At 41.7% G+C, this 26,003-nt stretch overlaps 1 protein-coding gene across 2 annotated transcripts in view; it reads left to right on the top strand.

The window, feature by feature from the left end:
- LOC123503861 (neuropeptide F receptor-like) overlaps positions 1 to 26,003 on the top strand; it is a 120,749-nt gene that overhangs the window by 41,452 nt on the left and 53,294 nt on the right. The gene's annotated exons all lie outside the window — the stretch shown is intronic.

The following is a 26,003-nucleotide window of genomic DNA, read 5'->3' as shown; positions in this document are numbered from 1 at the left end:
CACACACACAATTAGAGCAACAAACCTGACAAGTGTGAATGCAAATACAACACGGAGGCAGGCGGAAAACAAACATCCAAACAGGGACACCAAACAGGAGACACTTCAACACGAAACAAGAAACAGGGAATACAATAAACAGAAGGGGCTGAAAAGACTCAGAAAGCCTGCAAAGGGACATGTTGAGATACGACTACCACCAATACCACCACCAACAACAACTGTAGAAGTACCTCGCTATATCACTGCAACAGAGGATTCTAGAGCAAATTCCACGATTCACAGTAGAATTGGCCCTTTTTTTCCCAGGATTACTCGGTCTTAAGGCTTCTGTGTAGACTTGGAGATCTTTGGTAAGTCTACATCAAAGCAGGTTCCTTTTCCTTTTACATTATATACCGAGTTAAAGTATTACTGAAACACTGAGGGAAGATTTTAGTAGTACTGGGGAATGTTGTGGAGAGAGAGAGAGAGAGAGAGAGAGAGAGAGAGAGAGAGAGAGAGAGAGAGAGAGAGAGAGAGAGAGAGAGAGAGAGAGAGAGAGAGAGAGAGAGAGAGAGAGAGAGAGAGAGAGAGAGAGAGAGAGAGAGAGAGAGAGAGAGAGAGAGAGAGAGAGAGAGAGAGAGAGAGAGAGAGAGAGAGAGAGAGAGAGAGAGAGAGAGAGAGAGAGAGAGAGAGAGAGAGAGAGAGAGAGAGAGAGAGAGAGAGAGAGAGAGAGAGAGAGAGAGAGAGAGAGAGAGAGAGAGAGAGAGAGAGAGAGAGAGAGAGAGAGAGAGAGAGAGAGAGAGAGAGAGAGAGAGAGAGAGAGAGAGAGAGAGAGAGAGAGAGAGAGAGAGAGAGAGAGAGAGAGAGAGAGAGAGAGAGAGAGAGAGAGAGAGAGAGAGAGAGAGAGAGAGAGAGAGAGAGAGAGAGAGAGAGAGAGAGAGAGAGAGAGAGAGAGAGAGAGAGAGAGAGAGAGAGAGAGAGAGAGAGAGAGAGAGAGAGAGAGAGAGAGAGAGAGAGAGAGAGAGAGAGAGAGAGAGAGAGAGAGAGAGAGAGAGAGAGAGAGAGAGAGAGAGAGAGAGAGAGAGAGAGAGAGAGAGAGAGAGAGAGAGAGAGAGAGAGAGAGAGAGAGAGAGAGAGAGAGAGAGAGAGAGAGAGAGAGAGAGAGAGAGAGAGAGAGAGAGAGAGAGAGAGAGAGAGAGAGAGAGAGAGAGAGAGAGAGAGAGAGAGAGAGAGAGAGAGAGAGAGAGAGAGAGAGAGAGAGAGAGAGAGAGAGAGAGAGAGAGAGAGAGAGAGAGAGAGAGAGAGAGAGAGAGAGAGAGAGAGAGAGAGAGAGAGAGAGAGAGAGAGAGAGAGAGAGAGAGAGAGAGAGAGAGAGAGAGAGAGAGAGAGAGAGAGAGAGAGAGAGAGAGAGAGAGAGAGAGAGAGAGAGAGAGAGAGAGAGAGAGAGAGAGAGAGAGAGAGAGAGAGAGAGAGAGAGAGAGAGAGAGAGAGAGAGAGAGAGAGAGAGAGAGAGAGAGAGAGAGAGAGAGAGAGAGAGAGAGAGAAATGCTTTGAACACAAGAATAGAAAAAAATGATTGCCAATGATCTGTTTCTGTTTGCTCTCTCTCTCTCTCTCTCTCTCTCTCTCTCTCTCTCTCTCTCTCTCTCTCTCTCTCTCTCTCTATCTATCTATCTATCTATCTATCTATCTCTCACTAGTCTCCACAAACCCAAGTGAGTTGCTACAGAAAGAGACGAGGGCGCCATAGAAAGCCTCTCTGCCAAGGGGGAGCGTGAAAGCTTTTACTTATCTTCATACAATTCCATAAAATTCTGTTCCCTACGTACAGCCATAGCTAGAAGTGGTGAAGGAGGGAAGGGAACAGTAGGAAACATTCATAGAAATAACACAGCACCACTAGCAGCCCATTTTATGAATGAAATTTGCTTGAAGTGAAGGACAGAATTGTTGAGTGATTGAATGTGACAGGTGGTGGTGGTGGTGGTGGTGGTGGTTGTAGTAATAATGGTGGTAGATTTATGTATTGTGTTCTTTGGTGGCAGTGGTGGGATGTTATTATGGGTAGTGTTGATGTAACAGCAGCAGCAACAACAATAGTAGCAGCAGTAGTAGTAGTAATAGTGGTAGCAGTATTATTATTATCATTATTATTATTATTATTATTATTATTATTATTATTATCACTATTATTATTATTAGTAGTAGTAATAGTAGTAGTTGTTGTTGTTGTTGTTGTTGTTGTTGTGTGGTTGTGGTGGTTGTTGTTGCAGTGGTGTTGTGGTGTTGGTGGTGTAGCAGGTGGTAGCACAGTAGTAGTGCAGTAGTAGTAGTGGTGTAGGTAGTAGTGGTAGTAGTAGCAATAGTAGTAGTAGTAGTAGTAGTAGTAGTAGTAGTAGTAGTAGTAGTAGTAGTAGTAGTAGTAGTAGTAGTAGTAGTAGTAGTAGTAGTGGCAATGGTGGTCGTAATAGTGCTGGCTGTTAAAAGTGAAACAAAAGTCCATCCTCCTTTCCCTTCCACTCCATTCCCTTCCACTGCCATTAGAATTTTCCTTCATTTTCAGCCGCTATTAAAAAACGCGTTCTCTCTTACCCCGACTATTTTTCAAGGCCATAAAGATGACTGACAGGCTTCTCAAGAGTAATTCTCCTGACAACGACATAAAAAACTTGCCAATCTGTCACTAGAGCCATAAAAACCCCTTTCAAAGCTCGTGTCACTTCAGGTAGAGCCTTTTGAATGTAGCAGGGAAGTGTTTCAGAAAATGGTCAAATGTTCTCTGACCTGCTGAGAGTCCATTTAACGTCAGGCTTTGTAATGAGACTGTCAACAAATCAGAGAGAGCAAGGCGGACAGCAGAAGTATGAATGACATTGCTAGATTCTTAACTCTAACCATACCATTGAGAAGAAAGGACTTGATCGTGTGATGCAAAAATTTTATACTCCGGTCATATTGTTGGTGAAATTGTCCAGGGTTGATCATATGAAGGGACAAGTGACATTGAGACCGGGTGAAGGATTAAGGGTATTGATACATGTACACAAAAAACAACTCCGGTAAGGAACCTAACTCAGTACATCAGGTCACCATTGTTGCGTCTCACCAGTTTTATTTAACCCCTTCAGTACCATGACGTGTTTCCATATTCATTCTGCTAATATTTGGTGATTTTATACAGCTTCAGAAATCTATATGGGGTATTAAATAGTGAAAACTCTGGCTATTAATCTCCTGACCTCCATATGCCCTTCCTTATGTCAATGGTTTAATCGCACCCAAATCTTAAGGTAAAAATGTATCCCAGTACTGAAGGGATTAAGTCATGTGTATCTTTATTTTTATTTATTTTTTGTTATGGCCTATAGCACCTGAAGGCATACTTGAAGAGTATACGTGGGAAGCGATGTTAAGCTTCCGGCCATTCGTGGCGCAGGCAATTTTACTTATAGTGGTACCCATATTAGGGACCATATCACCAACCAAGCGCATCTTTGGTGTAATCGCCTAGAACCTGGGTATCATGGTGACATGTAAGTAACTTCAAACCACTCGACAAATGGCATAGCTTCAAGGTGATATGTGGTGGGATTCGAACCTACGCGTGGACGCCTGCCTGATCCCACCTTATCCGCTTCGCCACCGCCTCCCTATCTAGGACGGTGGATAAAAGATCATTAGTGTGAATTTCGACTATCAGTTCTAAAAAAAACGAAAGCAGAATTCGATGTGGAGAGAAATCTCAAGCCGGTGACGCTAACCTTCCATTGCCAAGACGCAAGTTGTATATATCTTTTCTCATGCAAAGAGAAAACCAGCGAAGATGAAAAAAAAAAAAAAGAAAAAAAGGCCCACTTGAAATGGTCTCTCCAGTTTTTCTTTGGAGTAGGAATTGAAAGTACTTTACAGAGGCAAGCGCCACATATGGGAAGTTAGCAGAGGTAACTATTTCACTCCACGAACTCGACTTATGGAATGTTCGTCTCACACTCTCGCATATAAAATTTTGACATAACTTCTGAAGAAAAGAATCTCGTATATGAAGCGGGATGTCATTTCCATACCTTACGGAGGAAAGGAGTGTACGTCAAAGCCAGATTTTTATTTGTGAGTGAAGTTCGTGGAAAGAAGCTTTGGGAGGACAGGTTGAGAGCAAGACTGCGGTGGTGTGGTCACGTGCAGGGGGAGTTGAGATGCAGTGTGCGTGAAATGTAGAAAGTTTACGGAAAGAGGCACAAGTGGAACATCAGAAAGTAAGTTTAAAGTAAATAGGAGGAAAGATCTCTTAATTTTTTCACACAGATATTTCTTGTGCCATTCTGATTAACATGGTTTCAGATCTTCCTTGAGAACAAATGCAGTTCCTCCTTCACACACACCAATACCATGACGCATTTCCATATTCATTCTGCCTACTATTTGCTGATTTTATACAGCTGCAGAAACTCATGTGGGGATTAAAATAGTGAAGACTGTAGCCATTAATCTTCTGACCTCCAAAGACTTTTCCTAATGCCAATGAAATGGTCTAATCACACACAAATCTCAAGGTAAAAATGTGTCCCAGTGTTGAAGGGGTTAAAGATCACACGTTGGAAAAAAACGAGAAAGAGAAATAAGACGTGTTTGATAAGACGAAGATTGGGTTAATAGAGAGAGAACCCGGAAGAGGAATTAAAAGATAAGAAAAGCAGAGGATACGGAAAAGAAAAAAAGGAACCTGGTAATAAATGGAAAGCAGATGAGATGAGAAGAGAAGAGGAAAAGAGCGGCGGTGTTTCCTCAATTAGGAGTGAGCTGTAAATGACCAACCTTGAAGAGGAGGAAAGGAGGAGGAGGAGGAGGTGGAAGAAGAAGAAGAAGAAGAAGAAGAAGAAGAAGAAGAAGAAGGAAAAAGGGGAAAAGGAGGAAAAGGGGGAAAAGGAGGAATAGAAGGGGAAAAGGAGGAAAAGAAGGAAAGGGAGGAAAAGAAGGGGAAAAAAGGGGAAAAAGAGAAAAAGACATTGAAAAGAGAGAAAAGAATAAGAGAAGAATTTTCCTCCTCGCTGTTCAAAATAAACGTAGCAGCTGACAAATCTGACAGAAACACGTAAGGCAACTGAGAGAGAAATCTGAGAGAGAGAGAGAGAGAGAGAGAGAGAGAGAGAGAGAGAGAGAGAGAGAGAGAGAGAGAGAGAGAGAGAGAGAGAGAGAGAGAGAGAGAGAGAGAGAGAGAGAGAGAGAGAGAGAGAGAGAGAGAGAGAGAGAGAGAGAGAGAGAGAGAGAGAGAGAGAGAGAGAGAGAGAGAGAGAGAGAGAATATAAGAAGTCACAAATTATTTTTCTTGTTCTTATTCTTGTACTTCTCCCCTCTCCTTCTCCTTCTACTCTTTCTTTTCCTCCCCCTCCTCCTCCTACTCCTCCTCCACGACCAACTGCAACAATACCTCCATCTGTACCCGCTCCTCTTCCTCCTCCTCCTCCTCCTCCTCCTCCACTTTCTCCATGACTCCTCACGGTCTCTTTTATTTCATGAGCGTTCCACCTTCCTGCCGCAGCCAGAGGGACGAAAACCAACCAAACCTAGCCAAACATCCTGTATAGCCTGTAATGTTTGTTCTCATACGTGCCAGTGGCGAGATCCAGAGGCGGCGGTGAAATTCTACAATCGTCTCCTTTCTGGTGTACTGCTCTTGGAGGAAAAGGAGAATTGGGTTTTTAATATTTCCTTCTGTCCAGGCTTCATTCTGAGCTGAAATTCCAAGCCTTCATATCTTTTTCCCTTTGTGTTTTCTTCCTTTCTTCTTCATGATGTTTGTCTGGGGAGTGTGTGTGTGTGTGTGTGTGTGTGTGTGTGTGTGTGTGTGTGTGTGCTTGACTGGCGCCACGTGGCAGAAGTTAGGTGAGCTGTAAGCACCTCAACAGCTGGCAGGGAACGTCTTTCAAGGGTACGAGAAGAGGTCAAGTGTAATCCAAGCTGTTACTCATTGCCACTCACCGCTCGGGGCAAATTATAAGATCGTTATCGTCTCCACACTCCCACTCATGTTAACCTTGACAACACACGCGGGAAACTGCAAGAGAGAGAGAGAGAGAGAGAGAGAGAGAGAGAGAGAGAGAGAGAGAGAGAGAGAGAGAGAATAGAAGTGTCAAAGGATAAAAAGTAACAGAAAGTACGTACTGATAAACTGTGTACTGCCTCACACGTCTCACTATTTCTACTTTTATCAATTTTCTCGTCGTGGTACAGGAAAGGTAAATAAAGAAAGAGGCGCTCGATACAGCTGCGGGCGGCGAAAGGGTTCCTGGCAGATGACTTCCTTTACCCACACACAAGCACACAGGACAGCCGAGACATCCGGGTTTCCACAATGTCCTCCCGCTTATCGACCAGCCTAAAGTAAGGGTGAGGCGTACACCGACTCACGGGAATCCAGGATAGATAACTGGACTGAGGCGAGCTTTTGTTCTAAAATGAAAGATACTTGGTGATGGTGAAGGTGGTAGTGATGAAGAAGTAATGAAGAAACAATTTTTTTTCTCCCCCATAAATCTTTGAGGAAAGGACGTGCGTCTAATGAGTCTATAACCGTAGCTATATTCGTACAGTTCAAGAAGTGAAGTAATAAAGTACTCTCAATCGTTCACACATTTCTCTGGTAAACTCTGGAACTCCCTGCCTGCTTCTGTATTTTCATTTTCCTACGACTTCATTTCTTGAGGGAGGTTGCAAGACATTTGTCCTAAACTTCTGGCTAATTCTACTAATGTTTTAGGGAACTGCCAATGAAGTGGGCCCTTTTTGCTATATATTTTTTGTTTCCCTTGGCCAGCTTCCCTTCGTGCATAAAAAAAAAGAGAGAGACGGCTTGGCAATCTTTAAGTCTTCCCAACAATCTGCTTTCCTGATTGACTCCTTGAGGTGACATAAATTACGAGACTTGAGAACACACATTCTTGACCCATATTTCAGAAACTCAGTGCTCTCTCATTAGTGTTGTTTTCAAAGACAGAAAGGTGATTAGTAGGTTCGTTACGAGTGTGTTTTCCTCTTGACTGTGTGGAAAGCAGGGTGTGACTGAGGAAGGCGCAGAAGACCAAGCCTGTTAGAGTTGAAGGGCTCTGTCAACACCTAACGAGGGCAGCCCACATGAGAGAATATTATTTTTTCATGTATGAAAGGCACCAAAACTATAAGAAAAATGCCCATTGACGTGTCGGTCCAAAGTCAAAAGGAGTCGTTTGAAATTAAAGGATAAGTGTCTTGAAATCTCCCTTTTGAAAGACTGTGACCATGAAAAAATCCTTGAAAATCCTTGGAAAAATCCTTGAAAAAATCTTTGAACATTTTTATAAGATTCCTTGAAAAAATCCTTGAAAAATTCCTTGAAAAAAATCTTTGAAAATACCTTGAAAAAATTCTTATAAAAAAAAAAAATCTTAACCTAACCTAACTTAAAAAAAAATCCTTAAAAAACACCTTTGAAATCGCACTAACTCACCACAGTCTCTTCACCAGTAGACAGATCATGGCAGAGAAAAAAATATATGAACACTAGTAGACAGCTCACCAAGGACCCAATCGCGGCCCTCCTTGCCCTTGCTTAGAAAAAGTTATGAAGAACTGCCAAGCCATCTGGACTTCCACGCTTATGATTGATAAATTCCGCTCCGGGCAGAAGCCAAAGTTTCTGATCCAATTTGAGAAAGGCGCCGTCCTCGAGGGTCAGACGGAGAAATGCAATTAGCACTCGTCTTCATTAACTTCCACCAACCTTGAGAGTTATGTCGACTTATATTATTGAGAAAAACTGCTCCGCGCTCCTCCGGCTGGCATTATCGGTCTGGTTGAGGACGGTGCTTAGGAAGGAAATGGATGCGGTAAGGTGGTGGTGGTGGTGGTGGTGGTGGTGGTGGTGGTGGTGATGGCAGAGGTAATGGGATCGTAGATGTAATGGCCGCTGGAGAGAGATTACGTTAAGGTTTACTCAAGAAAACGAGACTCGTGTTACTTTTTTTCTTTCTCTCTCTCTCTCTCTCTCTCTCTCTCTCTTTTCACACACTTTAGGGTCACGATTGCCTCTCATGGAATTAACAAGGTACACATAAAATGACACGTAGTTATTTAGGTTCATAAAGATAACTACAGTTCAAATAACGCTTCTTGCTTATAGAAGGTTGTCTGTTCACCAAAACTCTTCTAATATGAGAAGAATTTTGCTCTAGAAAGCTTATCCCCATCTCTCTCTCTCTCTCTCTCTCTCTCTCTCTTTCTGTCACCATTATCAAAATGTGGCAAAGATGAAGGTAGAAAATGTGTTCTTGTCTCGCCTCTCTGCTGGACAAAACCTTTTCAAGTATTGTAAGGAAACTGTTCATCACTCATTGCGTTCCTGTGCTGTGAATAAAGTATCGGGATTTGAGTGGTGGCAGTGAGGGTGCGTGCCTGGCCGTGGGCTTCACCATAAGAACATAAGAACATAAGTGTGTGTGTGACATGTTCCCCGGAAGGCGTGTAGGAATAATGCAAAACCAATCAGCACTTGTTTTCCGCTTCTCTCTTCGTCTCACGTTATTTCAAGTTCCTTGCTTCATCTCCACACCTATTCCCAACTTACTTCCCTTGACAATGCAAAATTTGACATGGTGAGAAATGTATTAGAAGGTAAAGTTGTCAGAGGAAATGAGGTAACTAACTGAATTGAAGAATTTTGTATAACCTGGCATCCCTTCCAAACTTAATTGTATCTGTGAGTGAATGTTTGACTTGATGAAAACATAACTTGGTGCTTCTTTGACTGATACATAACAACTCCATTTCAAAAGTCATTCATATCAAAGCAAGTTGTGTTAATTGGCTACAATAATTAAATTGTAAACGACAAAAATGAAGAGAAAGTCAGAGAGAGAGAGAGAGAGAGAGAGAGAGAGAGAGAGAGAGAGAGAGAGAGAGAGAGAGAGAGAGAGAGAGAGAGAGAGAGAGAGAGAGAGAGAGAGAGAGAGAGAGAGAGAGAGAGAGAGAGAGAGAGAGAGAGAGAGAGAGAGAGAGAGAGAGAGAGAGAGAGTAAAAACAGTTTCTTTCACTGATATGTAACGAAGGTATAATTCTAATTGCATGAAATTAATATAGTTGCATTAGAGCAAGAATACGTTACATTTCCGAGGCAAAATTTTCAAAACAAGGGTGGAGAGGGTCAAACATAATGAAAATATTTTTTTTTTTTTTTTTTTACATTACAAGGGCACTGGCCAAGGGAAAACAAAGTGTTGGAAAAAAAAAATCCTATGGTTGCCAGGCCCTGTTAAGAGGAAAGTAGGAGAAAGAGAAAAAACAAAAAAATCTAAAAGGAGGGTCCAGTTAACGTAAGAGGTGTCTTGACACTCCTCTTTTGAAAGAGTTTAAGTCATAGGCAGGTGGATCTTTGTATTTGTTCCATGCACAATATTATTCAAACTGAATTCAAATATTGGCTGTTGTGAACATGAAAGAAAGTGTGTGTTTACCTAACAAGAGACATTAACATTTATAAAAGCAAATGTGGTGAACTTCCCAAACTCCCCTCCTCCATTACTAATACATGTAAATTCCTCGCGGGACGAAGGAAAGAGGGGAGAGAGAAAGAGTGAGTTCCTGTCCTCCATCCATGGCGCTTAATTTACTATGTATTCCATCCCGCATTCACGTGTGCCGGCAGCCAGTGTTGTGTGTTAGCTTTTGTCTCATTAATTATACACAGGTGATGAATCAGTGGATCGGCGCCGCCTTCCTTGCCTGGCGTGATAAGCAGGAGCGTGGCGGATGAGGAAAAGGAGAGGAAGGAAGAGGAAGGATTAGGAGGAATGCGACGCTCTAGCAGGAAACTGAGGAGAAAAGGATAAATACAAGATCGTGAGGATAAGGGAGTGTTTGTTCAGTATAACGAGATTCCCTGCAGAGTGTGTGATCTAAAAACCCTCGTGCCTATAGAGAAGAGTGACGCACAATGGATATGACACCTGCCACTGTCACCTCACCTCTCACCCCGCCACACCTCTCACTCACAACAGCACACGTGGAAACTCTCTGATCACAACGAAGAGGAGGAAGTTTTGTATTAAGTAATTGTGAACTGTATTTGATCTCACGTCGATATAGAGGTTGAAAGATTAATGTTGTTGTTGTTAGTGGTGGTGGTGGTGGTGGTGTTTTACCGTCACATACACCCACACAGTCCGCTCCCACCAACACTGCACACACATTCATCCAGTCATACACCCACCCACTAACACACAACACACAAAGCCTCTCTCTCTCTCTCTCTCTCTCTCTCTCTCTCTCTCTCTCTCTCTATCAAGGATTAACCACGACACCCAAACTTTCCAAATTCTCTTAAACTTCCCTACTCTGAACTTACAATATCGTATGCATTATCCATACACTTAATTCACTCAGGCACTTGGAAGTCTAACAACAGCATTCACATATACGTTACTGTTACTTTACAAATCACGTTTCCTTCAGGCAATAGCGAGCTTGACCTGTGCACTGCCTTTATGAGCGACGATCACTTATTCTCGCTTGACTTGTACGTGTGTTTCCAAGAATGTATTGACGGGGAAGGCAGACAGACGGGCCGTGAAGATGATCCCCAAGTGGCTTCAGGTAGCAGTCGTGGGCCTTGATTAAAACCAGAGGAGGAGAAGGAGGAGGAGGAGGAGGAGAAGGAGGAGGAGGAGAAGGAGGAGGAGGAGGAGGAGGAGGAGGAGGAGGAGGAGGAGGAGGAGGAGGAGGAGGAGGAGGAGGAGGAGGAGGAGGAGGAGGTGCGATGAGAAGGGAAAAAGAAAGGTATCACTTGTCAGAGAGGACGAGAGAGAGAGAGAGAGAGAGAGAGAGAGAGAGAGAGAGAGAGAGAGAGAGAGAGAGAGAGAGGAGAGAGAGAGAGAGAGAGAGAGAGAGAGAGAGAGAGAGAGAGAGAGAGAGAGAGAGAGAGAGAGAGAGAGAGAGAGAGAGAGAGAGAGAGAGAGAGAGAGAGAGAGAGAGAGAGAGAGAGAGAGAGAGAGAGAGAGAGAGAGAGAGAGAGAGAGAGAGAGAGAGAGAGAGAGAGAGAGAGAGAGAGAGAGAGAGAGATGCAGTTTTTCAGGATTTTCTTCTCGAGCATTATAGGTAGATCCTCTTATTTTTACATGTATATATCCCGGCGTGTGTCCCGGGGGCGGCTGTCACTGTCATGTAAACTGTAAATAAATGTATATTCCTTTTTCTTCAACATTTTCCATGATATTCTAGTTACGAAGAGAAAGAGAGGGAGGGAGAGAGAGAGAGAGATAGAAGACAGAGAGACAGGGAGGAAAAAATAGTCTATAAACTTAATAAAAACTTCAAGAAACTAGTAAGGCTACACGTGGCAGTCCTTATATGAATCATTCACAAACTAATCTTCTATTCTTTCCAGGCTCCCTATTGAATTCACTCTATTAATGCGACCACAGAGTCCATTCCATCCCAGTACTATTTCTGAGGCATCTTACCTTCTCTTCTTTCATATGTAACTTCCCTAAGCCATTCTCATTTAATATTAAAGATACGGTCTAATAGTTACCCGTTTGTTCAGTAGGACACGCATTCTTTCTGTTTCTTCCTCTGGGTGACTCAATCTGCCGAGGGAAGTGGTACGGGCTTTCCAGAATCTAAGAGAAATGCCTAACTTTCTAAAATTCCAGTCCTTGATAGGTATGGAAATGTACCAATGGGAGAGAAGAGGACATGATGTGGAAAAGCTCAAGTGGGGAAGAAAACTGGAGGAGAGACAGGAAGCTGCGATAAAGATTGAGTTCCACGTTATCAAGTCCTGGATTCTGAACCGTTTTGTGCTCTCATCTCTATTAACTTTGGAAGGTTCGATTCAGAGGAAGATGTTGGAGTTTTCAAGGATGCTTTCATGATTGCAGTAACAGTATAGGGAGGCGGTGGCGTAGTGGATAAGGTGGTGTGCGTGAGACCGGGCAGACGTCCGTGCGTTGATTCGAATCCCACCACGTACCGTCTTGAAACTTCGTCATCTGTCGAGTGGTTTAAAATGACTTACATGTCACCATGATACCCAGGTTCTAGGTGGAGATGTAATTGCCTTACACCAAAGATGCGCTTGAGTGGTGATATGAGCCCTAATATAGGTACCACTATAAATGAAATTGCCTGTGCCACTAATGGATGGAAGCTATAGGCCATAACGTAAAATGAAAAAAACAAAAACAAATGTTCTATATCCCTGAGGGCTCATTAAGGCTGGATTTATTGTGCCACGCCTGGCTCCTATATGAAACAGTATTCGTAATCCCTTTAATGCTGGGACGCATTTTTACCATGAGTTTTGAGTGTGATTAGACGATTGTATTTGCACTAGCAAGGTTCTGTGGAGGTCAGAATCTTCACTAATTTAATCCCTACATGAGTTTCTGAACCTGTATAAAATTGCCTAATAGTAACCAGAACAAATATAAAGACATGTCATGGTTCTAAAGGAGTCAAATGCATTGTTCCCCAATAACGAATATTTTTTTAAAGGCTGTAAAGATAATTGGTTGAATTCTCAGGGGCGTGTTACTAATTGCAGATGCATAGACCTTTGACCCATAGCTAAAACCATGAAAACACCTCTGAGAACCACGACAACTGTTAAAACGAGACACCGGAAAGTTCAGGAATACGCCCACAACACAACAGCTGAAAAAAAAACATTCCCTTTGAACATTTAAAAAAATCCCGGAAGTGGTTGAGACACAAAAAACGTAACTGATTTGTTTTCCCCCGTATAATTTTACACTACTTAAGGAGACCGAGGAGAGCAGCGGGCAGTTTCTCGAGCCTAAACTTTACAAGACGTTAATTCATAAACAAAGGAGCTAGTTCACGTAAATAGTCCTCCGCTAACCTACATGCAATATACACGTAGATTTAACCCTTTAATTACCCTGACACGTTTTCATATTCATTCTGCTTACCAAGAGGTAATTTCAAACAGCTTCAGAAACTTAAGTGGGGGATTAAAATAATGAAGACTCTGGCCATCAATCTTCTAACCTCAATAAATAGTTCATAATGCAAACAAAATCCGCCAATCATACCCAAACTCATGGTAAAAAAACGTCCCAGTACTAAAGGAGTTAAATATTTGTGCGTCTTTAGCTACCCATTAAGTTCAGTATTATAAAGACACACCAAGATAATAAAGGTTATGAGAAAGCCACGGAACAGGTGACAAAGCAGATCGTAAATATCAAGCCTAAATATTTCCCTGTTCTCTCTGACTGCATCTTTATTCTCCGCAAACTTTAACTCCTACGAAGACGCGAAAATAAAAGAGAAAAACCTTGAGAAATAAATAGGAGCAGGATTAAGAAGAGTTACAAATGCACACTTGGTTGAATCTTACTCTTATGTGTTCTATGCGCCTTTGTTCTCGAAAGGCAGTGTTGCAGAGAAAACATAAGAAAAGAAGGATGAAAAGTGACACAGAAGTTAAAGTCAGACTACATAAGCTTGGAATATACTGACTTACATATTTCTCTCGCCTTCCATAATATTCGTCTTTGCTTTCCACACACGTATAAAGAAAGGTGCAGAGAGAGAGAGAGAGAGAGAGAGAGAGAGAGAGAGAGAGAGAGAGAGAGAGAAAGTTGCATATATTCCAAGTAACTCAATTTTTTCTTTCGCCCCTCACCTCTCTCTCTCTCTCTCTCTCTCTCTCTCTCTCTCTCTCTCTCTCTCACTCTCTCTCTCTGCTGTGTCTCTGGTGGAAACACTCACTCCCAACAGTCAGGCGGTTCTGACAACAACTATTTTTGCTGTCTCACTTTACAATTCCTTTCTTTTTTTTTTTTGTTTCGCTCGTCCTTCGTCTGGTATTAAATTTCGTTCTAAAGTTGATGAGGAAACTGTAACGTGCAATGAGGGAGAAACCACCACCACCACCACCACCACCACCACCACAGCAGGGATATAATGAGGTTTTTTTCTTTTCCGTCATCTTTTCAGTCTCCTCATGAAAAGCTAGCCGCCTCCAACTCACTCACCAACTTATTCATCTCACATTTCTTGATATTTTTTATTTTCCATTTTTTTTAAGTCAGGAAAGTGAGTCACACGGTGCGCATGCAAATTGTGGTTTGAAGATAATGAGATGTGTAATGTTAGCTTTGTATGTTAGAGAGAGAGAGAGAGAGAGAGAGAGAGAGAGAGAGAGAGAGAGAGAGAGAGAGAGAGAGAGAGAGAGAGAGAGAGAGAGAGAGAGAGAGAGAGCGCAGTGGACGTCTCCAGCATGTCCACCCAAGCAGGTGAAGTGTGCTGCCCACGCCTGGTTACGGACACATCCGCCTGACAGTGACAGTGACAGGTGATAAACTGGCAGTGTCCACCAGCCTGCCATCCACCTGACAGTGACAGTGCCTACAGGAGTGGAGGAAAATAGTATGCCTGACAGTGACAGTGAAACACAGTGACGTGGGATGTGCGTGTGCCTGACATGACAGTGCTGATTAGTGGCGAGGGAGGTGCGCAGCTGACAGTGACAGTGTTATGACACCCTCGCTCACAATGCCGTCCCCGGGAGCAGCTTTAGAATGAGCGTCACATGTCAGTGCACGCTCTTAGCTCACGAACTCAGCTCCAACTTTAAACATACTTATGTGTAAAATATGTATGTTATGTGCATTAAGTTTAAATAAAAGAGAGAGAGAGAGAGAGAGAGAGAGAGAGAGAGAGAGAGAGAGAGAGAGAGAGAGAGAGAGAGAGAGAGTTGGTTAAAGTGGCTCGTGTTTGGGCCTCCACTCTAGGCGGCCCGGGTTCGAATCCTTGCTAAACCTAATTGCCCGGTGGAAGATGTAGGGTTCTCCCGTTAAGAGAGAGAGAGAGAGAGAGAGAGAGAGAGAGAGAGAGAGAGAGAGAGAGAGAGAGAGAGAGAGAGAGAGAGAGAGAGAGAGAGAGAGAGAGAGAGAGAGAGAGAAGGAACACACACACCCATGGACTAACTTTCCCTTCCCCACACACACGTGCACACACACATATATACACACAAAGGCTTGGTAACAATCAAATACACAGACAGACAAAATACATGAGGCAAACACAGGTAAAAAACATACAGAGAGAGAGAGAGAGAAAAAAAAAAAAGACACACACGAAGAGAGAAATGGAGAGGGAGATGGACAAACATAAACAGGACAAAGAGACGAAAACAGAATGACGGAGAGGGACAAAAATTTATGTGGAGTCTAAATTAGAACAATCGATCACACTGACCTTTCATTGTGACCCGCGTAATGAATCAGTATCACAGAGATTAACTGCCTGATGACAGTAATACGCACCTCAAACTAATTGAAACTAACTGCGATCTAAGTAACTGCAGCAGGAAATAACTGAAACTAACAGGGATTTAATGAACTGGAGCTGTAATTAACTAGGGTTTTCGATCCAACTGGGCTGGAAGTAACTGGGCTTGACGTAACGATGCTGGAAATAACTGGAGCTGTAACTGACTGGGAAATAAATGAACTTGAAGTAACTATGCTGGAAATAACTAGTGCTGGAACTGTCTAAGGCTGAAAATGACTGGGTTTGAAGTAACTATGCTGGAAATAACTGGGATTGAAGTAACTATGATGGAAATAACTGGGGCTAGAACTGGTTAAGGCTGGAAATGACTGGGCTTGGAGTAACTATGCTGGAAATAACTAGAGCTGAAACTGACTGGGAAATAAGTGAATTTGAAGTAACTATGCTAGAAATAATTGGGGCTAGAACTGATTAAGGGTGGAAATTACTGGGCTTAAAGTAACTGGAGCTGTAACTGGCTGGGACTGGAAATAATTGAATTTGAAGTAATAATGCTGGAAATAACAGGAGCTGGAACTGACTGGGGCTGGAAATGACTGGGCTTAGAGTAACTATGCTGGAAGTAACTGGAGGTGAAAGGTAAGGTGAAATTATGCTAGAACCAATTAACTGGGATGGAACAAACTGTACATCAACAAAATTAAACGTCTCTGCAACTGACTGGGATGAGTGTAAATACTGTGGTGGATGTAACTAGCCTGGAATTAATTGACATACAAGCGGACGACATTGTCAATTAATATTCATAAAAAGTATATGCTCATAAAATAAATATGTATTTCTTTTTTACCCTTGCTTTTTTTTTTTTTTTTTTTTTGTAGCGGTGAGCAGCGGGTTCATATTATTTACCATTCTTTTAGCAAGCTGACAATTACAAAAACCGTCAACTTTTTATGCACAATTATATAAGTAAACCCAACACGCACGCAGGCACCGCTTCTATTGTCCCGAAAAATAAATAAATAAATAAATAAATAACTGGCAAAAGCACAAAGGTGGAAGTTTTTTCAACATCTTTTATTCACTTCGTCCTCTGAGAGACATTACGTACTAATCTGATAAGCGTCAAATGGTGAGATACATAATGAAAGTTGTAGCGAGTTTAATACCCGTGATAAGGACATTATGGAAATCTCTAATTGTATTGTTACTGATTGATGAACACACATTACCTGGCTACTTGTACACACACACACACACACACACACACACACACACACACACACACACACACACACACACACACACACCAGGCAACTTTACGCGAGTCTATATTCGGTAAATCATCGTTTGAAATGAGCTAAGAAATGGAAATATCGTGGTTTATGAGTATATTTCCATGGCTCTCTCTCTCTCTCTCTCTCTCTCTCTCTCTCTCTCTCTCTCTCTCTCTCTCTCAGACGATGACGTGATATATGATGCAGAATATTTAGATTATTGTATTTTTTCATCACTTTTCACTGTATTGATCCTCCTCCTTTCTTAACCCTTTCAATACTGGGACGCATTTTTATCTTGAATTTTTAGTATGATTAGACCATTTTATTGACATTACGAAGGGTCTATGAAGGGCAGAAGATTAATGGCCACAGTCTTCACTATTCTGAAGCTGTATAAAATCACCAGTTAGTAACTAGAATGAATATGGAAACGCGTCATGGTACTGAAGAGGTTAATAGTTTCAAAGAGGGTGTCAAAAACGATAGGAAACGACTTACTATGGTCAACTCTATCGGTTCTTCTGCTCTTGAATTCCACTTTGTCTTTGGTTGATCTTGACGCGTAACAAAAGAAAAAAAATAGATCAGAGTAAAAGAAAATTGCACGAATACATTGAGAAAAGAGTGACTAAGGGAATTATGTCTTTTTTTTTTAAGCTACAGAAGTAATTAAGAGGTTGAAGTAAAGAAAAGTATGTCTAAAAGCTGATAGTGAGAAAAAGGTATAGCATTGCAAGGATTAATATACTTTCATCATCAAATATTACTGAGGCATCAACATTCAGAGGGTATTTTAATTACTTAACGACTCTACCGGTCATAACTCCCCTTCCATTTCTCACCACCAATTTTCCTCTCGGTTATTATCTTGGGTCAATGCTCACCACTTATATCACTCTATTCTGTCCTGCCCCTTCACAGGCAGAACAGTAGGTATTTCGCTAGGGAGATCTACCTGCACACCAACATATCTGTATAATGTATTTCTGGGTATCCATTCCGTGTATGTATGTCTATTGTATTCCCCTAAATGTGTTTTTTATAGTGTACTCAGTTCGGTTGGCACTCTCTGTTATTAAGGCACTTGCTCTCATAACACATATACCAGCCAAGAAGTCCCCTTTCTTTTTCATTTTTAAGAGTTTTTTTTCTTTTTTTTTTTGCCCTTAGTCGGTTGTTCCTCTTACATAAAAAAAAAAATAAATAAAATGCCGTGTGTCTTAATCTGTATATCTTCCTTCAGTGCATCCATAAACCTCTCTGCTCTACATCTCTTCTTTTTCACCGGCCGCTGCATCACCACCTCACACTTCTCATCTCCTCTCTGCACATGGCCTTCACCTCAACCGTACCTTTCTATCTTTCTCTTCAACCTGACCTACGTGCTCTGACGCTCTGATAAACTCATCTCTATTGTTTTTCCAGCCTCGATGATAATAAAGTAACATCAATATGCATACTCAACAAAGCAATGTACAATAGCAGTATTTGGCTTCCATATATATATTTCTGAGGAAACACTATCCTTACACTATTATATCTGCTAGTATTGTGTGGAGCTTCATTTCTCTGTTAGTTATGGAACCCGAGTATTTCACTGATTCAAAGTAATCATGTACTATTTCTACACATCATCTTTGTCTTTATGTAGCATTTACACATTCCTTTCCTTTCAAGTCTTCAAAATCTTCGTCACCACTTTGCCATATGAATTTCTCTCTTCTCTCTGGTATCATTATCATATTATCAGTTTCTTCACGTGTCTCAGTTTCACCGTAATTCTGTCCAGTGTTCCTAATCCGCTTATCATATGTATAATATAAGCAAAACGTTCACCAGCACTCCTAGCTAACGTTACTACTGTTTACACCTTCAGTCACCTCTTATTGCTTACACACCGTGCTGTCCTTTCATATCCTGTTGAATATTCTTTGTAATTCATCATTCGTTATTCTCATTAAAGACTTCCAGCCCTTCTCACTCATCTCCAGGGCATTCCAGCAAATCTCCTCTCTCCAGGTCTTACTCCGTCTATCTGTCTCTGATCTCCTTCAATTATTTCTGGGTTCTCATTCTATAACTCCATCTATTGGCTGCTCTGCGCATGATGGATAGCTAGGAACATTTATCATTCCCATGGGCACAAATATTAGTTAAGCGTTCTTGGTTGTACAGTAAATGGTACCAAGATCTAGAAAACTGCTGTGTATATGAGTTACTTGTCTCATAAAGCATCTGGAAAGCGACAGAAACGAGAACCAAGCCAAGAGAACCAATGGAAAGAGCGATTTTTAACCCCTTCAGTACCATGACACGTTTTCATATTTATTTTGCTTACTATTTAGCGATTTTAAACAGGTTCAGAAACTTATGTGGGGGATTAGAACAGTGCATACTCTTGCCATTAAACTCCTGACCTCCATAGACCCTTTCTAATGTAAACAAAAGCGTCTAATCACACCCAAAACTCTAGGTAAAATTGAGGATGACATCGACAATACTGAGAAGGTAAAACAACATGACATCATTCACTCGCTACTCGCATATCTCAAATACATTCCTGATAGAGACAAGCAACACATCACACCAACCTTTTGCCATACGCATTTTCTCCCTGAGCCGTGACGAATCCTTCAGTTGTCAGGCTTTGAGGGAAGACTCTTAGCGGATAAAAGCAGATCAAGCCCTCTCACTACTATGGCTCTCCTTTGTAAACTTTCAGACTACTGGAAAGACTGCGACAAAGGCAGATTCTTATTTTTTTTTATTATGCAACAGGGGAAGCTGGCCAAGGGTAACAAAAAAAAAAAAAAAGGCCCACTTGATTATCAGTTTCCATACAGATAAGTAGAGTTAGCCCAAAGTCTGGGACAAATGTCTTGAAACCCCCCTCTTAAGAGAACAGAAGGTAAATGTTGCCTTTTTTTTATCTATTTTTTTTATTTACCTATCTTTTTTTTTGCTACATAGCTACTCGACACCCTGTAGTAACTAAATATACCTAACATTGTGCGATTCCACCAGTATTCTCAATCTTTCATACCTTTCTCTGGTAAACTCTGGAACTCTCTGCCTGCCTCTGTATTTCCATCTTCCTACGACTTTGTTTTTCTTTTTTTTTTTATACCATGTGGGCTTTTCACGGGAATTTATGGGCTAAAGGGGATACTTTTTAGGGTACCTCCTATCTCAAAGCCAGGAAAAGCTAGGAAACCATTGCCCCGAGTGAGGAAGCCCAGCCTACACTCAGACCGTGGACAGGATTCGAACTCGTGCGTTTGGAGACCCCTCGGACCCCAAAGCAAGCATGGTTCCACTGTTCCACTTGACTTCTTTTAAGAGGGAGGTTTCAAGACATTTGTCCCTGTCTTTTGCTTAATTCTTTTCCTTTCTTTGAGGGAACGTGCAGTAAAGTGGGCCTTTTTTATATATTTTTTCACCTTGGCATGTTTCCCTCTTGCCAAAAAAAATTACAGTAAATATCTAACGGTGAAGAGGCAAAGGCGAAATGAAAAAAAAAAAACGCTAAACACATTGAAACTGAATGACGTGTGTTTCTCGATTTATGACAGTGACTACACGTATTAAGGTCTGTCTGAGGTTATTCATAGCGATGGTTGTTGGGTCGCCTCAAGGTATCGTTAGTAACTGACTTGCGTATATCAGCCTTTTGTGTTTCTTTTATCCGTCTATAAGAAGGAGAAGAAGGAGAGAGAGAGAGAGAGAGAGAGAGAGAGAGAGAGAGAGAGAGAGAGAGAGAGAGAGAGAGAGAGAGAGAGAGAGAGAGAGAGAGAGAGAGAGAGAGAGAGAGAGAGAGAGAGAGAGAGAGAAAGAATCCACAATAAAAACTTTATTAAATAGTACAATTTCGTATTTCAAGGAGGGAACAATTTAGTTTTAACTCCTTCAGTACAGGAAGGCATTTTTACCTTGAATTTTAGGTGCGATTAGACCATTTTACTGACATTAGCAAGGGTCTATGGAGGTTAGAAGGTTAATGGGCAGAGTCTTCACTATTTCAATCCACCACATAAGTATCTGAAGCTGTATAAAATCACCAAATAGTAAGCAGAATGAATATGAAAAATGTGTCATGGTACTGAAAGGGATTAATGTCATCATGAATAAGTACTGAAATTTGGATCGTGTTATCATTGCAAAGGGTCGCCGTGGAACAGTGGAACCATGCATGCTTTGGGGTCCGAAGGGTCTCCAACCGCACGGGTTCGAATCCTGTCCACGGTCCGAGTGTAGGTTGGGCTTCCTTACTCGGGGCAACGGTTTCCTAGCGGGTGGGCTTTGAAATAGGAGGTACCCCAGAAAGTATCCCCTTTAGCCCAGAAATTCCCGTGAAAAGCCATAATGGTATAAATAAATAAAAAAGGAAAAGAAAAGGGAGACTGTAGCTTTCTCTGACCACAAAAAGAAAAAGAAATTGTATCAGAACCTCGTAACTTTCTAGCACTGTTTTGCATCACAACGCGGACTGACAGGCAAGATGGCGGGCAGAGATACAGACAGACACTGAGGAAACGAGAAGAGAAACAAATATAGAGGCAGAAAAGCAGACAATGGAGGTGGAAAAAAGACACACAGGTTCATATGCTTTCAGTCGTCACCAGCAATCTTTTCAGTCGCATCTACGCACGCACTTGTATCACTTTCAATTTCCGGGTACGTCTTTTTACCGCCCTGCCCGCGTCCGCTGTTGACATGCTGAGTTTTGCAAAGAATTGTTCACGAAGTTGAGAGAGAGAGAGAGAGAGAGAGAGAGAGAGAGAGAGAGAGAGAGAGAGAGAGAGAGAGAGAGAGAGAGAGAGAGAGAGAGACAGACAGACAGACGAGTTATATTTCTCCCAGGGAAGCAGAATGACGAATGAACGCAGTCTAAATTCCCATTATATCCATGACAGGAAAGATCATTATGTAATTTATATTCCCGTGTGATCCTAGCCAATGTTACTTCTTAGGTGTTTCTCAAGGCGTCACTCTGGTAATTGCTAACGTCATTCAAGGAGCGTGACGTCAACACAGAGCGCCGCATGAAGACGATGAAACTTAAAACATTATTCCATACTGAGCCTATGCCCATAGTACACGCCGGTGACGGAAAATCCAAATTAACACGAAGGATCCACGCTGCACGTTCTCGGTAAAAAGACTTTTCTCATTAGTATAGTAAATGTAATACCAAGGGCCGAAATGATGTACTGCAACATTAATGATAATTATGTCTATCATCAAACAAAGAACTAAAACAAGCTAAAATACAAACTAATAAATCAAATAACTTGTAGATATACAGACATTTAATACACAGACTAATTAGGTTCATGCAAAAGGAACGGTGTTTTTCTCGCGCGAGCACCCAGCGCTGAGCGGCGCCAATCACCGCCAAGATTACATTATATAACCAAGACTCGGTGTTAGTCTGCACAGAGGAAGCAGAGGAAGCAGGCTGGAGTATGGCGGCAAGAGTAATAAACACTTTCATTAAGTACTCTTCAACGATATCAGCTAATCGTCAGACGGTGAGCTTGTCATGTTTACGACATAGCTGGAAAATCATAATTGACAGATAAACCTGCTACCGTGGTCCTTCCCGCGCTGGTCGGAACAGATTCCCTCATCCTTTATAAACCAGCGCTGGTCACCGCCGGTTGCTCAGCGAGAAAATCAGCATTCATTGTGTACGTACCCTAAGCGTGTTGACAGTTCCTAATTGGCAGCGTCCTGCGTGAGGAGCACCGCTGTTTGATCTATGATTATAGCGCGAGTCAACAATTATAACACTAGACAAGGTTTCCCCTAATCACCCACAAATTTCAAGACACATTTCATAACTACAGTCTTTTGAATATTCTGTGGCGTAAAATCAGCAAAATTAATCCTTCTTCTTTATCTCCGCCTCTCTCATGTTCCACTGTAGCTGAATTTTACGTATGTACTGTATGTGTGTCGGCTGAACATTGTTTTGGCTAGATCAGTGACCTGTCTCCTTACAAATTTGCACGCCTGATCGTCACTCTGCGTCCCTCATTCTTCGTAACAAACACATCGTTACATTTGAAGGACCAGTTCATTCAGTCACTTAAGTAAAACATTTTATTCAGTGTGTTTACGTGAATCCGAACAAACAATACGTATCTGGCAGTATTCTGGGTGTTAAAAAAAAGAGAACCACTGAAATGAAAGGATGAAAGAGAAGAGATAATGAGACAAATAACCTTCGACCTTACCTTGACTTGTAAGGAGTAAGACAATGTAAACGCCCTCTCATCTCCACACGAATACAAAAGACACATTTTTCAGACGGATAGGTGTGGGCGTCTCCTGTGAGAAATTGAACACCTGTGGAGAGAAATAAATATCAATGTATAAAGAACAAAGAGAGAGTGCGAATCATTTTAACGGAACTGTGGTGTTATATGGATGACAGGATGGAGAAAATATGAAGAGAATAAATACTAGATGGTGCTGCTCATGGAACTGTGAAGAGATAAATGAAAGGATAACTGAGGCGGTGGAGTTTTTGAGTTTCAAGAGATTGAGATACGATGGTGGTGCAGTGGAACCATGCGTGCTTTGGGGTCCAAGGGGTCTCCAAGCGCACGGGTTCGAATCCTGCCCACGGTCCGAGTGTAGGTTGGGCTTTCTCAATCGGGGCAACGGTTTCCTAGCGGGTGGGCTTTGAGATAGGAGGTACCACAAAAAGTATCCCCTTTAGTCCATAAATTCCCGTGAAAAGTCCACAGGGTATAAATAAAAAAAAGGGATTATTCGAGTAGCCTTTCTCTTAATTCTTCCACTCATAGTTCTTTTAGGAAGCTACATTAAGAACGAAACTTTTTTTTCTCCGACCTTTATTTGCCGTTCTTTGTAATCTGTATATAAAAAATGAGATTAAAAATAGTTTGTTTTGTTATTCGTATTTCTTTAGTTTTTTTTTTTTTATGAAGGTACTCCCTACACCATTAACCTCTTCACTACCATGACGCGTTTCCATATTCATTCTGCTTACTATTTGGTGATTTTATACAGCTTCAAAAACTTATGTGGGAATTAATATAGTGAAGACTCCGGCCATTAATCGTCTGCCCTCCATAAACCCTTCCCTAATATCAAAAAAATCGTCTAATCATACACAAAACTTACAGTAAAAATGCGTCCCAGTAATGAATGGGTGGTCTTATACACCGGTAATAAATCAAAACCTAAATTTTTCCCTCAAAAACTTGGGGTCGTCCTATACACGTCTTATAGTCCGGCGTATACAGGAATCTCTAAACAGGAAGATTAAATGCGTAAGGTCAATGGGAGGCGAATCAATAAGGTGTGGTTGAGGAAGTAATGACAGATGGGATTAACAACTTTAACCTCTTAATGAAGCACAGACCGAAAGGTTCATCTGATTCGAGGGCATGATTTAATGAATACCTTTAGCTCTCGTGAAACTCTTTAATTCCTTTTCTTTTCATGGGTGGTGTGTGTGTGTGTGTGTGTGTGATGGTAAAATATGAAGTCACCAGGAGAGAAATATCCGTGAATGACTGAATAGCTGAAAAAAAAAATACTGGTGAACGTCACTGAGAAAGATAACATAACATATCAGAGCAAAAATGTATGAAAGGCCGCAATGAGAAGCTGTCAGAGTAGCAGTGCCTCTCTGTAACGGTAACAGACAGTACACAGACTCATTTGTAAGTGAAGTGAGGGTAAAACAGAGGCGTGTATTTGGAAATGAAACACTAACACCAGGTTCTATGTGTTGATGTTCTTAATGTTACTGACTTGGTGCTAAAACGTTTTTCCTTTGTCTCCTAATGGAATATCAACAATTATTTTAAAAAGCGTGGAAAAAAATAAATGAGAAAATTGTTGGATGATAATTTTTTTGAGAGTTAATGAGGTTACATATACGAAAGCCAGAATATATTATGCTGTTTTAAAATTATAGTGCTTGAAATTATGTTAGCTCTTGATATACTCAAACTTGGATGAATCGCTATTTCCATATCCTGACTTCACTTTCAGATTCACTTTTGTCAATGTTTCATCAAGACTTGTCATATAAGTTGAAGATTTCTTCCTTCAACATCAAAGAGAACACGATCTAGTACGGTGAGCATCAGATCACGAGAAGATTAATTAGATTATGAGGAGTTTTTGTGGACATTTTTTCTACCAGGCTTTTATTAAATTTCCTGATAGAGATCCCCAAAGGCGCCTGTTTATGTAGTCAACGTTACAGAGGACGCTGGATGCCGTCCCTTCTTTGTTAGTGAATATTAATATTCATCAAGCTTCTCTCACAAAGTCGGGTGCAGTGCCCTTGAAACAAGTGAAGCGAGGCAGCAGGGGAGCGTCAGGCGGCCTCGGACTCCACCAAGACATAAGGTGTGATGGGTCAGGGCAAGACACCAGCCAAGAGTTGAGTTGTGGCCGCAGTAAACAGCTCAAGAAATATGAAATGTTTCGTTATGATGATAAAAGCTCAATCTGCGAGGAAGTAAGAAACCATAATGGGCACACACGCTCCTTATCTCATGTTTCTGCTTGTATGTATAAGCTCCTAATTAGATTTCCCAACCTCCTTGTCGCGGGATCGAACATGCAAAGCTCTTAACTTAACTCTCAGGTCAAGGGGAAAGCCTGCTCGCCCCTCTCACTGTACATGTTGGACAGCACAGGGAAGGGAAGGGAGACAGCTCAGGGATCCAGACCAATTGCGACTCTCTTGGTAGTGAGACTATATGCTAACATTTATGAATGACTTAAGGTTTTATTGAGTTATGTCTCCGAACCGCATCACTCACAGGACCACTTTATTCCTCTCTCTCTCGAGACTGTGATATGACACTGCCCATCTACATACATTCGTTCTCTCCTTCATCTTCCTGTCTGTCACCCTCTCACTGCTCTCTCTATTCCTCTTCCTTTTCTCCTACCTGCTCTTACTTTCATGTTACACCTACTCCTTGTCTTTCTCCTGCTTTTATAGTTTCTTTTGATATTTCCATCTCTCATCCTCTGTCCTTTCTTTTTCTCCTCACTTACACTTAAGCTCACACTCACACTCACACACACACACACACACACACACACACACACACACACACACACACACACACACACACTGAGTCCCCACATGTTCTATCTCGTATACTAGTTAAGAGTATACATTATTCTCTCCACCTTCTCGTTTTCCCTTCACATCCCTTAGTTAACAAGCTCAACCCCCCTACCTCTCTCTCTCTCTCTCTCTCTCTCTCTCTCTCTCTCTCTCTCTCTCTTTAATACTAGAACCTAATGAGAGGAACCTTTCCCATCCTATTTCATTACGTGTCTTTCAGCTCCTGTTAGAGGAATCGAAATCCTGGGTATGCTCTCTCTCTCTCTCTCTCTCTCTCTCTCTCACACACACACACACACACACACACACACACA

The sequence above is a fragment of the Portunus trituberculatus genome, chromosome 14 (genome assembly GCF_017591435.1).
Source record: "Portunus trituberculatus isolate SZX2019 chromosome 14, ASM1759143v1, whole genome shotgun sequence".
NCBI classification, from domain to species: Eukaryota; Metazoa; Arthropoda; class Malacostraca; order Decapoda; family Portunidae; genus Portunus; species Portunus trituberculatus.
This window is presented reverse-complemented; position numbering and strand designations above follow the sequence as displayed.